General features: G+C 44.7%; 1 long non-coding RNA gene across 2 annotated transcripts; it reads left to right on the forward strand.

The window, feature by feature from the left end:
• The first annotated feature begins 243 nt into the window (after positions 1-243).
• LOC105854321 lies at positions 244-7,013 on the forward strand. 2 transcript variants are annotated; one of them, XR_001146012.1, is made up of 3 exons: positions 244-539; positions 2,550-2,641; positions 5,085-7,013. It is a non-coding gene; the product is annotated as an uncharacterized LOC105854321 (long non-coding RNA). The 2 variants fall into 2 exon arrangements; XR_001146013.1 differs by having other exon boundaries at positions 5,280-7,013.
• The last annotated feature ends 8,995 nt before the right edge of the window (positions 7,014-16,008 follow it).

The following is a 16,008-nucleotide window of genomic DNA, read 5'->3' on the forward strand; positions in this document are numbered from 1 at the left end:
GCCCCGAGTCCCGGTGCGGGTCGGGCCGCGGCACAGACGGCCCCCGAAGCCGCGGTTCTGGGCGATCGGGTTGCGCCGGAGCGGCCGTGGAAGTGACAGATAGACTGGAAGACGGGAAGAGGGGAGGGAGCGGGAGGAAGGGCCGGAGAGGCGGGGCCAAGTCGGCGAGGCGGTGGTGCCCAGATGTCTGAACAGATTAGGAGACCCAGGTTTTCTGATTCCTTGGAGGCAGCCGGGCACGTGTGCTACTAGGCAATCCTTACCTACTTTCCTTAATTATTTCCGCCACTCCAGCAGGATTCTGCTGAGCGCCTCTCCTTCGCCGAGAAGCTGGCGTTTCTCTCCATCACTCCTTGCAGCCACTCAAGTTCCAGAGCACCCCCTGCAGGCCCGGGCTCCTCCTGAGCGCTACCAGAGGCGCCTGTGACTGCTTTCGGGAAAACCACTGCCCGCCTGCCCGCAGACGACCTCAGCTCACCGTGCACGCTCATCTCACCCGCTAAGTAATCGTAGCCATCTCGGGGACTTTCAGCAACTCGGTACAAATGTGTTTCTCTCGCCCAGAAGTCTCTCCCCGCATGCCAGGATAGACAGCCAACCCCAGTCTCCACTTGGGCGGCTAATAGCTATCTCAAACCCGACGTCCCCAAACACTAGATTTTTCATCTTCTGTGTAAAAGCAGATCCTCGCTCGCACAGCACAGCCTTTCCCATCTCTGTTGACGGAGCCAAAAAACCTGCCATCATTCTTGGCTCCTTTCTCCCACCCTCCCACATCTAGGCCTTCAGGAAATGGGGTTGGCGCTGCCTTCAGAGTCATCCCAAATGTGACCACGTCGCAGTTTCTCCTCTCAGCCCCCAATTTCTTCTTTCACCAGGGTGGCTGCAATAGCTGGTCTATCCTCCCCCCACCACCACCACCCTTCCTCAACAGAGTAGCCATCTACTCAGAATGTCGTATCACAGTGCTCTGCTCAAAATCCTCCAAGTTTTCCCCATTGCGCATGGTAAAAGCCAAGGTTCTTACAGTTGGCGGTAGAAACCCACCAGGGACAGCCATACTCAGCTTCTCTTAGGTCACCTCTCGCTCTCCCACTTGCTCCAGTAACACTCACTCCCTTTTGGTTCTCCCAACACTGCAGAAATGACCCCTCTGTGTGTGTGCACCTGCACACACACGTGTGTGTGTGTGTGTGTGTGAGAGAGAGAGAGATACCATGAGTCCTCTTCTCTGGCCACCCCCACTACTAGGACACTCTCCTCCGACATCCACTTGAGGAATTCCCTGCACTTCCTTCAAGACTGTTCAAATCTCACTTTCCCAGTGAACCTGGCTCTGAATACCCAATTTTATACTGCACCCTACCCATGCCACCCAGTCCTCCTCTCCCCCCCTTTCTCTACTTTTTCCATTGTATGTAAACCCCACAAAAAACCACACACTCTGTACTTCAATCGGTTGTTCGCAGTCTGTATCCCCCAGTAACATGTAAAGTCCATGAAGGCAGGGATCTTTGTCTTTTTGGTTCACCAGTATATCCCAAGTGCATAAACAGTAGGCATATAATAGATACGTTCAAGGAAAAGTTTAAAGAAAGAGGCAGGAGATACATTGGAGGTGGTTTTAAAATGCTACAGTTCAATGCATCGAAAAGCTTCCCTGTGTCCCCTGGCTGATATCTGAAACCTCACTCCTGCTTCATTCCTTTGGCTGATGGTCTTGGCCCCAGTTTAAAATGCAAGTGCCCCTGGGAAAGGTATTAAGCTTAAACGTTGTCTTTATTCTACCGTGGACTGCGGTCCAAATTTTGCTGTTACAAGAAAATCTGGCTACTTTACCATTCTGATGTGTCCATGCTCAATTTTCAACCTAATAGAGAAAAATCAGAAATGGCACAGATCCGAGTATCCTTCCATTTAGCTCCAGGATGCTTCGTAGATCCGTGTTTCAAGAAGCCAGCCGGCGTCCTTGATTGTTTAAACTACTGTTAATATTGGCCTGCATCCCTTGCACACTGGACTACAGGAGTGGTAATAACAAGTAACATTTTGAGGGCTTCTACTGTGGCTTGTAATGTGCTTTACAGACGTTCCTCATTTAATTCTCAGCACCACCCAATAAGGTAAATATCACTGTTGATATTATCCCAATTCCATGGGCATGAAAACTGAGACTTCAGTTAAATGTGCAGAGTCACCCAGCTGGTAAACTAAGAAGCTTGGACCTCCAGGACTGTCTGACTCCAAACTCAGGTCAGATCAGCGTCCTACTAGAGCTGGAGTGACTGGATGAACTGAAGGCAAAGGAGGGGAATGCACAGTTCAAAAGACAGCAAAATGTTACAAAATGTGCCACAGAGAACCCACAAAGAGCTAGCCGGTTGAGAGCAGTGTATCGAGTTAGGGGGGGTCACATGCTGGATTTATAAGCAGACTTTGCTAAAGGTAGGCACTGTATAAATCTAGCATGTAAATATTACTTTTATGCTGCTTCAGTTTCATTTTTCACTTCTCTTTTCAACTGTAAAAATGTGTTCTTTCCTTTCCAGAAAAGGGTATTTCCTAAATATTTGGTCTTGCAACGTACGCCCATATCTCAGCTCCTAACTTTGGAACACGGCCCTTGGTGTTCTCTTTCAAGGTAACACATTCTCAACATGACAAGCAGAAACCATACTGAGTTCTGATACGGGGTTTAGGAAGTGGTAGAAGCAAAAGTGAAAGTCTTTCTCTTTCCTTGCACGATAGGATTCCCTAGCCATAGATACCTTTTCTTCCTCCCTCTGTCAGAGTTCTTTGCATGTCCATTCTTTCTACATCACTGTATTTCCGCATAGTATTGTATTTGACGTGAATGTGCATTTTCCCTGTCCCCCACACTATGTTTTAATTGTCTCGGGGAAGAGAACTGTGTTCATTTTCTTTGTGTATATAGAATAATGCTTTGTACATATGGATACTCAACGCGTGGTGAATGCATGATTCACTCTGGAAAAGATTTCTCAATGTGACCACAACTCTTTCCTTTAGAAGCAATTAAGAGTACACTGAATTTGTTAATGAAGTATATTTGTAAGAATGAAAAATGTGGGCCCTCCCTGGTGGTGCGAGGAGTTAAAGTCCAGCACTTCGAAGCTATCTGCAGCCACTGCAGCACAAGTTCAATCCCCGGCCAGGGAGCTGACCCACATGGCGTGGCAGACCTCTCCTGACCCTCCCGCTGCTCCCCTCAGCAGTGTACTCTGTCAGTCTGCCTGTTCTGCTCCCCACTCTGTCTCTGGTGGATCCTCTCACCCACTGTACCCTACCCTAGTTCTGTATAAATAAACAAGTAAATAAATGTTAAAAAAAAATAGTGAAAAACTTGGAGCCCATGTAGATATCCAACAGAAATGGTTGGCTAAACAACAACTTTGAGATTAGCCACATAGATATATGGTTTACTCCTCAGAACAACCCTAATAGGGCAGGGTTATTCTCCCTGTTTTATAGGTGAAGAAGGCACAGCATGGTCTACTTGTCCCAGTTTTCACACCTAGTAATTGTTAGAGGACCTGGGACTTAAAGCCAGCACTCTGTCTTCAGAGTGTATGGGTTACACTGGAGAGATAAAATTGGGCACATCCAAGTTCATGGAATCCATGCTGTGGATTCCTACAGAAGGTGTGAGCAGCAGCAAGCCCTGGTATTCCATGACAAGGGAAAGAGAATACTAAAAGCAAAACAGGTTGTATGCTATCATTCCATTTTTCTTTTAAAGGTGCATATTTAAACTAGGAAAAAGACTAACAAGAGTTCACAAAGTATTGGCAATAACTCACTAGGAGGTAGGATTACCAGTAAATTTTTCTTCTTTTCTTTTCTGGTTTAAGGTTTCAAAAGGCAGGCAGGCTCTTCTCTCTGTAGGCAGCTGCCCCAGTCAGGAGGCTCACCCCACACCTGGCCAGATGCAGTACCTCTACCACCACACTGCCCCAGGGGCTCCCTCTTCGCTGCCCCTCCCACCACTCAGCACTAAATGCTCAGTGGGTTAAAGTGTAGCACTATGAAGCTGGCTGCAGCTGCCTTGGCACAAGTTCGATTCCTGGCCAGGGAGCTGACCCACACGGCACAGCAGACCTCTCCTGTCTCGCCCGCTGCTCCCGTCAGCAGTGTATTTCAGTCCTTCTGCCTGTTCTGCTCCCCACTCTGTCCCTGGTGATCCTTTCACCCCCGCACCTCTGGCCTGTATCCCAGTTCTTGTATGCATGCATAAATAAATCTTTTTCAAAAATGGACCTGCCAAACAACCCAGCAGTTCCACTCCTAGCTATCTACCCAAAGAGCACAAAAACACTTTTCTTTTTGAAAGGAAACCTGTCCTCCTTTACTCACTCAGCACTATTTACAAGAGCCAAGATATGGAAACAAACTAAATGTCCCAGAACAGATGAATGGATCAAGAAGACGTGATTTATATCCACAATGGAATACTACTCAGCGATCAAAAAGATAAATTCGTTTCATTTGCAGCAATATAGATGATGCTGGAAGGATTATGCTAAGCAAAATAAGCCAGAAGGAGAAAGATAAACACCAGATGGTGTCACTTACATGTGGAATTTAGAGAAACCAAACTAAGGGTCAGGTAAAGACAGACTTTAAAACCACCCTTTGAAAACTGACCATAGATCTGAGGCACCAGCATGAGGAGTGGAGAGTGGGGGGGAGAGAAGGAAAAAAAGAGGAGGGCTGAGAACAGGTGGGATGGGGGAAACTTGTGTGTGTCTACTATATGCTCTGACTCTACCTCCACCTGCCAAAGAGGCCACACCCATTTCACAGGTGGAAAATGGTAGCTACTGATTAACTTTCTTGCCCAAAATTGCAGGGTCAGTAAGTTATAAAATGAGGACTTAACCTGAAATCTATGCAAGCCCAGAGGCTGTGCACAATCCACTCCTACACAGGATGTTTGAGATAAGAACTAAAATGGAAGGGAGAGGAGAGAAGTTCAATAACAATCCCTTGCTTGACAATTCAGAGAGCAGTACTGACAAAGGTAGAGAGTAACCCCCTCCTTTTTTTTTTCTTTTTTTTGAAAGACCCTGCTAACAGCCAGCCCCCATCAGTACAAAAGAACCACCTCTGGCACAGCTCATCCCTGGATCACACTGAAAACTCCTCCTCATCTACTTGTCTGGGACAGATCAGCTCCCTGCCAACTCTCTGGGTTGTGGCTATATATTGCACTTAAGGAAAATTCTCCTGGCAGCTCATCCCCAATTTCATTCCCACAGGGAGACAGGAATACGTGGAATGTGAAGCGAATTCAATACCCATTCTACAGCAACCTCAAATTGCTGAGAAAATGACAGTGTGGTGATGGCTGCCCTTGCGACTTTCAGCAATCCTTCACCCCCAAAGACAGAAAGCAGCAAGATGTTGGATGAACTGATCGCAGGCAGGCTGTGCTGCTGAGAGAATTCTTACATCACTTGTAAGTCCAAAGTCTGCTGCTCTCTTTCTAGCTCAGCAAGTCAACAGTCCAGGCTAAGTCATGTAACCAGCCTGAACCCCCTGTTTACTCATCTGTAACATGGGACCACACGACCTCACTTCCTGTCACTCTTTGCAAAGAGAAGTAGATACCCGGAGAAGAGCTGAATCATTACAATTATTTCCTTATATGTATGGTCCTGGTGATATGTTAATGCCTGAAAGGATTTGCTCCAGTATTTGAGGTGCTCAAGGGCATCATGAAGGGAAAGCCATTCACCTGTGTCCTAGGCCTGCTGTTTAACACTTCTACTGAGGCAATGGTTTCAAACAACATCTACTCATTTCTCACAGTTTTGGAGGCTAAAAATCCCAACTCCAGCAGGCTGTGGCCCCCTTCCAAGGCTCCAGAGACGAAGCTACTCTTCTTTTGGCTGTCATATCTCCCTCTGCCTCTCATTTTAAAGAACATTCTTAAGGACATTCAGGGCTCAATGTGTAATCTAGAATGTCTTCACCTCAAGATTCTTAAATTAATGACATCTAAAAAACTTTTTCCAAATAAGATAACATCCATGGGTTTTGGAGAATAAGACATGGACATATTTGGGGGGGGGGGGTCATCATTCAACCTTCAAATTACCCCTAACTTACCAATGTCCCTTTCCTCTTGCTCTTTCTTCTTCTCTTTCTCCATTTATACCATAGAAACTGTGGACATGTGGTAAGACCCCAGTGGTAAATAAGTCCAGAGTAGTGCTGGCCTCCTGAAGGCACAGCTTGCCTTCAATACTCAATGTCACACTTAAAGCAACTCCCTGGTTAAATGCTATCCCCATTTAAATGAGAGAAAGTAAATGCCTGGAGACATTAAGTGACTTGGCCATACCAATTCAGCTGGGTAGACGTTTACCTGACTGATAAATCCCGCTTCCTTCTGCTACCCAGCCTTCCTAACTCCCTTGCCTTCTTAACTTTTCCAGGCTAATTCAACAGGTATTCACTGGAGCCACATGGGAAATATTCCTTCCTTCTCAAAGGAAGCTGGCAAAGTTCTTTTCAGTAGATATTGCCAAGTTTTCCTCTTCTAACCAGCTTTATACATGTTCTTTCCTCTCCTCGTATTCTTGGATGCATTGTAAGTTCTCATTTATCTTCAAAACATGATCCTGACAGTAAGCTTTCTCAGGCCATCAGAGATCAGCTATCATCTCTCTTATTCAATTCACAGCCCTCCCACTGATCTAACTCTTGGTAATTCAACTTTCCTTTGCTCTGTCAGCTGGAGTTCAGTCTAAGCTGTTTGCTCTCTCTGGGCCTAGTTCTTATCCGACTTATCTTTTGTCCATATTTGTGCCCTTGCTTATTCTTTCCTGAATGGTCGCTTTGCACATACCCTCTTAGAATTCCATACCTTTAATTTCCAGCTTGCTTTCCTACAATTAGATTAGAGATTTTTAGCCTTCAAAATGTCTGCTTCCTTTCCTGACATTGGTCGGGTTAACTCTTTCTAGACTACGCCGATAGGAAAAACTCCAAATATTTGCATTCTCAGAAATATATATATATATGTGTGTGTGTGTGTGTATATATATATATTTCCAAAGTCATTTAAATTTTATACCAATAACTGCTTTCAAAAGCCTATAATGTATTTATGGTGTTTTGCTCAATTGTACAATAATAATATTTGCGATGATAATTCAGAAAGTAAAACCCAAATGCCCTATAACTAATTACACTTGATACCAGAGGTAGCTTAGTCACTCTCTCTTTTAAGTTACTCAAAGACAATTTTCCAAGTTTCAAGGATGGGTGGGGAGAGAAGTTATAATCATTACCCACCCCCAACAGTGAGATCAATGCCCCCAAATGTATATAGGTAAAATTTTAGATAAAGCAATGTTGAGGGGCTGGCATGGCCCACAAAAACAATCTTAGTGATGATTATCATTAACTTGTCAAATGATGTCCATTCAGCAGCCACAGGGAGCCTGATGGAACCGAGAACTGGACAGGTTTTCAAGTATGACAGGACACTTCCAACCACGTCTTCATATGACCCTTCATAGAAAGAATTTAGGTCAAAGTCATAATCGAGACAAGTTCCATTCTTTCAAAGTTTATCATTTTGCCTTGTTACATATCAGATTCAAATTTGCTATCCTCGTGTTCACTCCAACTTAAGTAGATAGTGCTTTTTTGCAATAAATATAACCTTATTATTTTATGAGTCACCAACCCTTGGTAATCATTCTGTTTCTAAATTGACCAATGATGTGTATAAAATGGCACCCACATCAGCGTCTACTGTTGTGTAGTTCTGAGAATGTTGGTTTCCCATTCTGCACCCATGGGAAAGTGTACTTCCCAAAACCTCTGTATTTGGGTATTCTGTTCTTCTGACCAATGAAGTGTAAGTAGAAGTGGCATGTCAGTTCCAAGTCGAGGTGAGGAAAGTTCTGCTGTGATGCTGTTCCTCTCTCCCCTTCCACATACTCCTGATGTTATGGCTAACCCTCTGGGCATGTTTATCGGCATAAGCCCCAAGACTTAGAAGTGATGGCCAACATTTAACGTTGTATGCCCTAACAAGTTGGTGTAAATCCACAATTCTGTGTCTGGGATATGTGTATGATTAGAGATTTGCCAAGTCCTGATTTGTTGAATTGGTTTCCATCACAATCAGTATAAAGTCAGTCAATGATTCTAATTCCTATGAGGAGAGGTTGCAACCATAATGATCTTCTGATGTTGTGGTATTGAGACCATATACAATTTATGTAACATATGGTAGATTTTATTCTAGACAAATCAATGACAATATCCATTTCAGCTGATTCTATAGACAAACTCCCTTAAAACATATTTCTCTCTTAAAATCTGTCAAATATAAAGGTAGGATGATGCCTATTTTTATATTGAATAGCTTATGCATCTCTTCTTCTGTGTCTGAATCAAGGACATGTTAACAATTCCCAAGTAGGCTTGAAAAGTGTTTGGAATGTGACACAAGCTATACAACCTCTGTCGTCAGATACGGTCCGGATGGAGGGGAATTGCATCTTCAAACTGTTGTCTGAGTAACTCCCTGATAGATGGATGGTTTTAAGGGAGTCAGTTTCCAAGACCTCAGCTTTCATCTGTACTCTACCACATAGCACTGGTCGAGGGAAACCCAGCCAGAGGCTACTTTTCATTTCTCTTCTGACTTTACATAGCTTCCCCCACATGAAAGAAAAGGGGTGCTTCCTTCATCACCAACTCCCCACCATCCTTGCATGGACCATTTACCTGTTGTGAGTACCTTCAAGGCACCAAACAAAGTAATACTGGCCATACAGCTGTCTGGAAAGCTAGACATCACATCCCTCCAATTGTCCATCTTTTCAAGAACCATTTTTCCAAAGTCATTTAAATTTTATATCAATAACTGCTTTCAAAAGCCTATAATGTATTTATGGTGTTTTGCTCAATTGTACGATAATAATATTTGCAATGATAATTCAGTCCAAAAGAAATTTATAGTACAAAGCCTTATTGTCACAGGAAATTTTATAAATTTGAATCTATAAACCTTTTTTGTTACAGAGTACTATAATAATACGATCAATGAAAGACACTGAAGCATAAAAATACATTGTATAAGGTAAAATTTGATGGAGGAAATGGGATGGAAATATGTTTTCAAGAAGAAACAGAAATGATACAAAATCTTTGTTTTAAAAAAAGATCTTTTTTATATTTTTGAATGGATAATAGAAATTCACGAATAACTCTGGTGTTTATGTTTCATTGGAAACTTTTTAAGGAGTGAGGCAAACATTTTATTTTATTTTAAACTATCAAGATCTAGAAAGCCCCAGAAATTGCATCACTTAGCCATTTATCCTTATCATGAACACTTTCCCATGTCAACTTGAAAATGCATGAAGAGGCACAGATTTTTCCAGAACTCTCTCTGGGAGACATGCAAGTAAAGCCATGTGGTGACTCCCAGCTCATCACAGGCCACGGTATTGGGCGGCCCAGCCTGGGAGGCCCTGGCCTGGCCCTTCCTCTGAGCATCGGTGCCTGTTGGGGAAGCAGGAAGAGGAACTAAGAGCGGGTGATGGGCACAGCCGTGCAATCTGAGCAGCAAACGCACATCTTTGTTTCTCATTCTCACTCTGTCTTCTTCCAGCATGAATTTGAACAATTTGCCTCTCTTCTCATGGTTTTTCATCTTGAACTCCACAGAAAAAAAGAAATGTAGGACCTCCCTTGTGGCATAAGTGATTAAGTCTTGGCACTATGAAGCTCTCTGCAGCCCCTTCAGCATGGATTCCATCCCCAGCTAGGGAACTGATCCACATAGCGCAGCAGACCTCTCCTATCCTACCTGCTGCTCCCCTCAGCAGTGCATTTCAATAGACTCACCTGTTCTGCTCCCCACCCTGTCTCTGGTGAATCCTCTCACCACCTCCACACCTCTAGCCTGTACTCCAGTTCTTGCATAAATAAATAAAATAAATCTTTTTTAAAAAGAAAGAAAAAGAAATGCAGGCCACGTGATCCCAAAGGGTAGAGAGAACCTCCCTAGCAACTCAGCAATCTAAATACTCCTGAGGGGTCTTTTTGGACCCAGAATTGTTCACCTTTTAAGTATCTTTTTCAATCCAGGAAGGTCAAACAGAGCAGACACTAAGACTTCACTGCCAGTATCTTCCCTCCCAACCACCTGAAATTGAATGTTCTCAGCCTCAGTAAAAGAAAATGCTTTCACTTCTAACTTTCAGTCAGGATTAAGTGGGCAGATCTGATTCTGTCTTGTTTTTATTTACAGTCTAGAAATCAAAAGTGTTAGGTGTTAGAATGAACCATGGGTTCAGGGCTTGTATGTGTTTCTACCTATTGGTGTAACTTTTGCTATATCGCTTGGATTCTTTGCATATCAGTGCCCTCAGCCATACACCAGGGAAACCCACAAGGAGAAGGTTCTGAGTATAAAATGAAACAGAACTGTGCAATGCTTGCTAAGTAAATGGGGAGTCATATCAGGGTGTTTATTTCCAAGAAGGTGGAATTAGACATCGTTCTTGACACCCTGGGGTAAGTGCCTAATCATTCCCAAACTCACCTAAATTTCATCAACCACAATTCCAAAGCTTTCATTGTGGTCCTGGCAGACTCCTACTAACAAGACTTAACTCAAGAGTTATATCCTTGAAGCGCCCTTAGCTCCATCTGGGTGGGTGAGATGCCTCTTCCTCTGGACCCTCCAAGAGCCTTATATTGGCCTGTGTCAAAGCGCCAGTTGTATTGCTCATTATTGCTTATTTATCTGTTCACTTCCTGTCTTCAACTAGACTTTGAGTATGTCCAGGGTAAGAACCACGGTCTGCCCGCCTCTAACCTTCCCTTACCAAGAGCAGAGATGGACTCACAGTAAGTGCTAAGATAACATTTGATCGGTGAATGTTCTGTCCATCCCTGGAGGTGGCAGGGAGCTGGTCCAGAGGAATAAATTGCTAACGGTGCTGTTTCAGGAGCGTTGCAGGCTGGTACAGGAGATATTTCAGAAGCGGGAGACCTGCCCTACCTCCCCCAATCAGCCCAGGGAGGGCTGGCCTGGAGCTGGTGGCTAATGTTCCTGAAAAAGCTCCCTGGTAAATTACCCTGGAAGATTATCTTAAGGGGACCTTGCTTCTCCTGTCCTCTCATCATTTTTAGCGGGTTCCCTAGCCAAAAGGATTGCCACTAGAAGGCTAGGACTCTGCAGGGAAGTCTGAGACCTTATTTTTCTAGAAAGAGGCTCCCATGATCTGCAAGGGGCTGACAGTTGGCCACATCGACCATCACTCTCAACATCTGTCTTTTGCAATTTCCTACCTATAAAAGCTCTGTTTACTTACATAACATTCGCAAGCCTTGCATTTGCCATTGTCCCATCTGGAACACCTGGATTTTCCCATTTCCTTTCCCCAACATCTGTCTTTTACAAGCTCTTATTGACAAAAATTCATGTTTAGGAATTTCTTCCCTGAAAATACCAGGGGTCTGGACACCAGCAAGTTTCTGTGATGTTGGGTTGACTCTCTGGGAAGTAATTGAATGAGAAAAATCAGATCAAGCAATGCAAATGACCAAGCAATGCAAATGACCAACACCATGCAAGTCAAATCTGTTCCTACAATAACTGAAAAGAAAAGAGATACTTGAGGGGATATTAGTAACCACAGCCCAGCTACAATACCCTATGAAGCAGGGTCCAGCTATCTCAAGAAGCAGCTCCTGAATCATAGCTAAAGAATTCTCTTCTTTTATGCTCCTTTGATCAAGCCCCCTCCTAAAATTCATTGTTTTTTTTTTTTAAAGATTATTTATGCACACAGAACTGAGGTACAGGCCAGAGGTGCAGGGGTGGTAAGAAGATTCACCAGAAACAGAGTGGGGAGCAGAACAGGCAGACTGACCAAGTACACTGCTGAGGGGAAACAGGAGAGGTCTGCCGCGCCTTGTGGGTTACCTCCGGGGCAGGGATCGAACTCACACTGAGGCTGGCTTGCAGTGCTGCTCTTTAGCCCACTGCACCACCAGGGAGGGCCCTCATTGCTTATTTTAAAAATGGCTTTTTAAAATATATCAAAATAATATCAATGAGAAAGAAGTCTCTGAAATGCAGCAGTAAGAATTGAGTGCCTGTGAGGACTTGGGAGACTGAGAGGTTTTAAGAGCCACCTTCTCAGTAGGGTGTCATGGAGTTAGAGGCAGAGGCCACCCACACAGCATCACAGTTCCCCCAGGTCTCTGCAGTATCCATCAGATGCCTGAGGGACTCGATTTTTACAATTTCTACAAACAGAAATCTTTTAGAGTACAATATCCCTCTGGAAAGAGCCCTGAATTTCTAAGTCACGATTTAACGGGAATTATTTCCTCATGTTTACTTTCTCCCATATGTAAGGGATCTGGGTCAGACTGAGAGTAGAGTCTTTGTTATTATTTGTCTGCCTGTCTGGGGCCCTTGGGGGCCCTGGGGCAAGGTGAGAGTGGAAAGAGCTGGATGCTTGAATGAGAACAAAATAATCAAAAAGCGGAGTGGCTGGTCCCAAGGAAACACTGTTCTGCACGACTTGGTCTAGAACCATGTACTAGAATCCAACAGGAAGGACCCCACTTCAACTGGGATGTGCAGATGAATCACTTGGGGTGATTCAAAATACAGATTCTGACTGTAAGTCTGGGGTGAAGCTTGAGGTCCTGCTCTCTCTTACAAGCTCCCAGGGCCATGGGTGAGGCTGATGAGATCAGCCCCGAAGCTGTGGGTAGTGGGAGCTTATACGCAAGGCTCAAATATTTCAAAACAGCACTGTTCATCAAGTGTGCACAGCTCCAGTCCTGAGCTAACGGACCTTAGTCCCAACAGCACTGTAATAGTCACTGTATACCCCACCGAATCTGCACAAAGTGGGAGCACCGCCCCTTCCTAGCCGTGTCCAACCAGGCTCCGAACATTCCCCCTTTCTCTCCCCTCAGAGGCCCAAGGCAATTTTTGATGTACCCAGTGACCTTTATTTTTGTTGTTGTTGTTAGTGCTGATTTGCTTTCCTTTGTTTTGTTTTCCAAGAATGGGCGGTGGGCAGCAGTGCTAGGTTTACAATAATGCTGAGAAGGGGAAGAAACTTCTCACATAGGCACTGCCCCATTCATGCAGAGCAAGGCATATTTTATCAAAGATGAGCCTACATCATCGCCCAAAGTCCATCATTTGCCTAAAAGATCATGCTCAGAGCTGTATGCTCAGTGGATTTGGACAAACGTGTAATGACATATCTCCATCACTGTGATATCATAGAGCACTTTCACTGTCCTCAAAGTCCTCTGTGCTGCACGTGTTTATGCCTTCGCTCCATCAAGCACTGCTCTGTTGATCAAATCCATAGCTTCGCCTTTCCAGAATGTCATATAGTTGGAATCACACAGTTTGTCGCCTTCTCAGTACCCTATAACTCTGAACAATTTCAAGGGTCTTTAATACACTTTAACCCCTGGCTAACTCTGGAACAAGATAAGTAAAGCTGTCCACAGACTGCAGGCCCAGTGCCGTATTGGATGATACCAGAAACAGAAGCAAGAGAAATGTGACAATCTCACATTTACATGTGCAGGAGATTAAAATTCCACACATGCTAGCATAACAACGAAGTCTTTATTTCTGTCTCCTGGTAAAGAGCTTGAGGAGGTAAGAGAATACAAGGGAATGGGAGGTTAATCTGTCTCATGACGTGATGCAGTCATGGACTGGACTGGATTCACGATGTGCAGGTGAGGCCGGTGCTCAGCTTAGCCAACTTTACCTGGGATGAACCAAGCTCACCTAAAGCAAGCAGGCTGATGACGGATGCAGCCTGGAGCGAACTGGTTCCCCGCACACTTGCTTACGAAAGGGAGTATACAGAGCATTTGGCAGGGGGGGAGCTATCAGGAGTGAGTGAACTTTGTTTTCATCATCCTCTTGCTTCTTGGATGGAATCTGTCTTTGTTCCTGGAAACCCCCTAGTCTCAGGCATGAATCCTGAGCTAACCCTTCTGTCTACACAGCAAGTAGCTGCTCTGTGACAGCTGTTTTCTTCGGACAAAGAGGTAGCAGGTCACTAAAGAGTTACATGATAATGACATGGGGTTTTACCCTTCCTTGGCCAGTGGGTTTTTAAAGATATGGAAATGGGGGTAGGAAAACCTAGTCTACCTCTGGGAGTTCACTTTCTCAGCAATCAGGAGCTAGAGGCTAGGGCAGCCCCCACAAAATGTGACTGTCCCTCTTCTGTCCAATAGAAGACCAGAGCGTCTATCCAAATGACTTGGAAAGGCCCAACCTTGAGTGATGACAGCCCAATTGTTGCGTCCTCACAGCCCCACTCTCCGTGACCAAGGGAAGATGGCATTCTGGGGGAAGGTCTGCATGGCATCACTTCTCACATCTCCAAGACTGTCATACAACAAAGCATTACTATCTCCATGGGGTACTGAATAGCACAGAGTGCTCATTTAATTGAGGAGTCATAGGTCTTGGAGCTGGGATCTCCCCAGGGGATCAACACCCCCCCATGCTTACCAGTAACGGAATAAGCCCCTCAAAGGTGCTAAAATAGATGATCTCCAAGGCTGCAGAATTGGGGCCATAATCCTCCCCTTCCCTAAAGCAGAAGATCCACAGTGTCTGCCCTCAAGGAATGAGACTTAAATCACAACCAAAGAGATTTAGATGCAGCATAAAGAAGAACTTGCTGGTAATGAAGATGATTAAATACTAGAACAGACAGCCACAGGGAATTGTGAAATCGTCCTCCCTGGAGATCTTTTAAAATAGGACAGTTAACCATCTGTCTGAGATGGTTTAAGTACAGTCCTGCCTTGGAGGTAGGAAAATGAGATGATCCCCTCACCTGCCATGTTCTGGGGGGTCTGTTATTGCACCGGGATGAAGGCACACACATTATGGGATCCCAGGTGGAATCTGGGTTGTGGCCCTACTAGGATTCCAATGCTTCCAAGTTGTTCAGAGGTGGACCACAGTGCTGTCTGGATGAGGTGGGAAGGTGTCTACCCAGGAGAGGTTGTGTTGAGGTTTCTAGGGGAAAGAAAGGAATTGGAAGAAACAGAGATGATGGTTTTCCAGGACCCCCACCCGACCCGACCTGCCCTGTGAGTCTAGTGGACACGGCGATGATGTGAGCAGAATCAAGAATCTCCAAGAAACAGGGCCACAAGCATGCCTTGTATCCAAGTGCTGAAGCATAACACCCACTGGAAGAAAGAGCTGTCTCCCCGTTTCTTTAGAAAAATCCAGTGAAATTTTCAGAGTTAACAACCTCCTTTGAGGACTTTGAGGTGCAAGTTTTGAAGCAGCAGAAAGGAAGACCTTGCCTTGGAACAGACGCGAGCATCCTGGCAAAGAGCTCCAGGTACCAGCAGGGGGCGCTCGCACCCGGAGTCCAGGCGTCCACTACTAGCAGTTTCTAATCTGGGCCATAGTTTCTCATGCCTCTAGAGCTCTTTCCTTGGCTTCGGTGTCTTTCTCCTCTTATTCCCTTCACCTACTTGGCTCCTAAAACACTTTCCACAAAGTTGAATTGGTTTCCTACAGCATCCTATACTTTCAATTCTACTTACACTCAATTAAAATCACACGTCTGCACATCCCTCTGCCTTTCTGGTTCATAGACAAGAGCGATATCTCTGGAGATGCTACTTGTGTTATTCACCACTCCATAGCCAGAGTAGACACTCAGGAAATATGTGTTGCAAAAGTGAGTGAGTGAATGAATGAATGAATGAGAAACTACAAGCTTTAATAACACTAGGTGGCACAATTAGCCCTCAAATTAATTCAGAGTGGTTGGATATCGGCCCACATATTATACTGGCTCCCTTTGAACTTGTATTTTGGGAGGTTCACTCTGCAAAGAGTAACAGATCAAGAAGGAGCACTAAACGTCATCTGATGTCCCTTCTACTGTTAAATAACCCCCACGGCACCAGCAACAT

This window comes from Condylura cristata, unplaced genomic scaffold (assembly GCF_000260355.1).
Source record: "Condylura cristata isolate star-nosed mole 26May11 unplaced genomic scaffold, ConCri1.0 scaffold00034, whole genome shotgun sequence".
Lineage (NCBI taxonomy): Eukaryota > Metazoa > Chordata > Mammalia > Eulipotyphla > Talpidae > Condylura > Condylura cristata.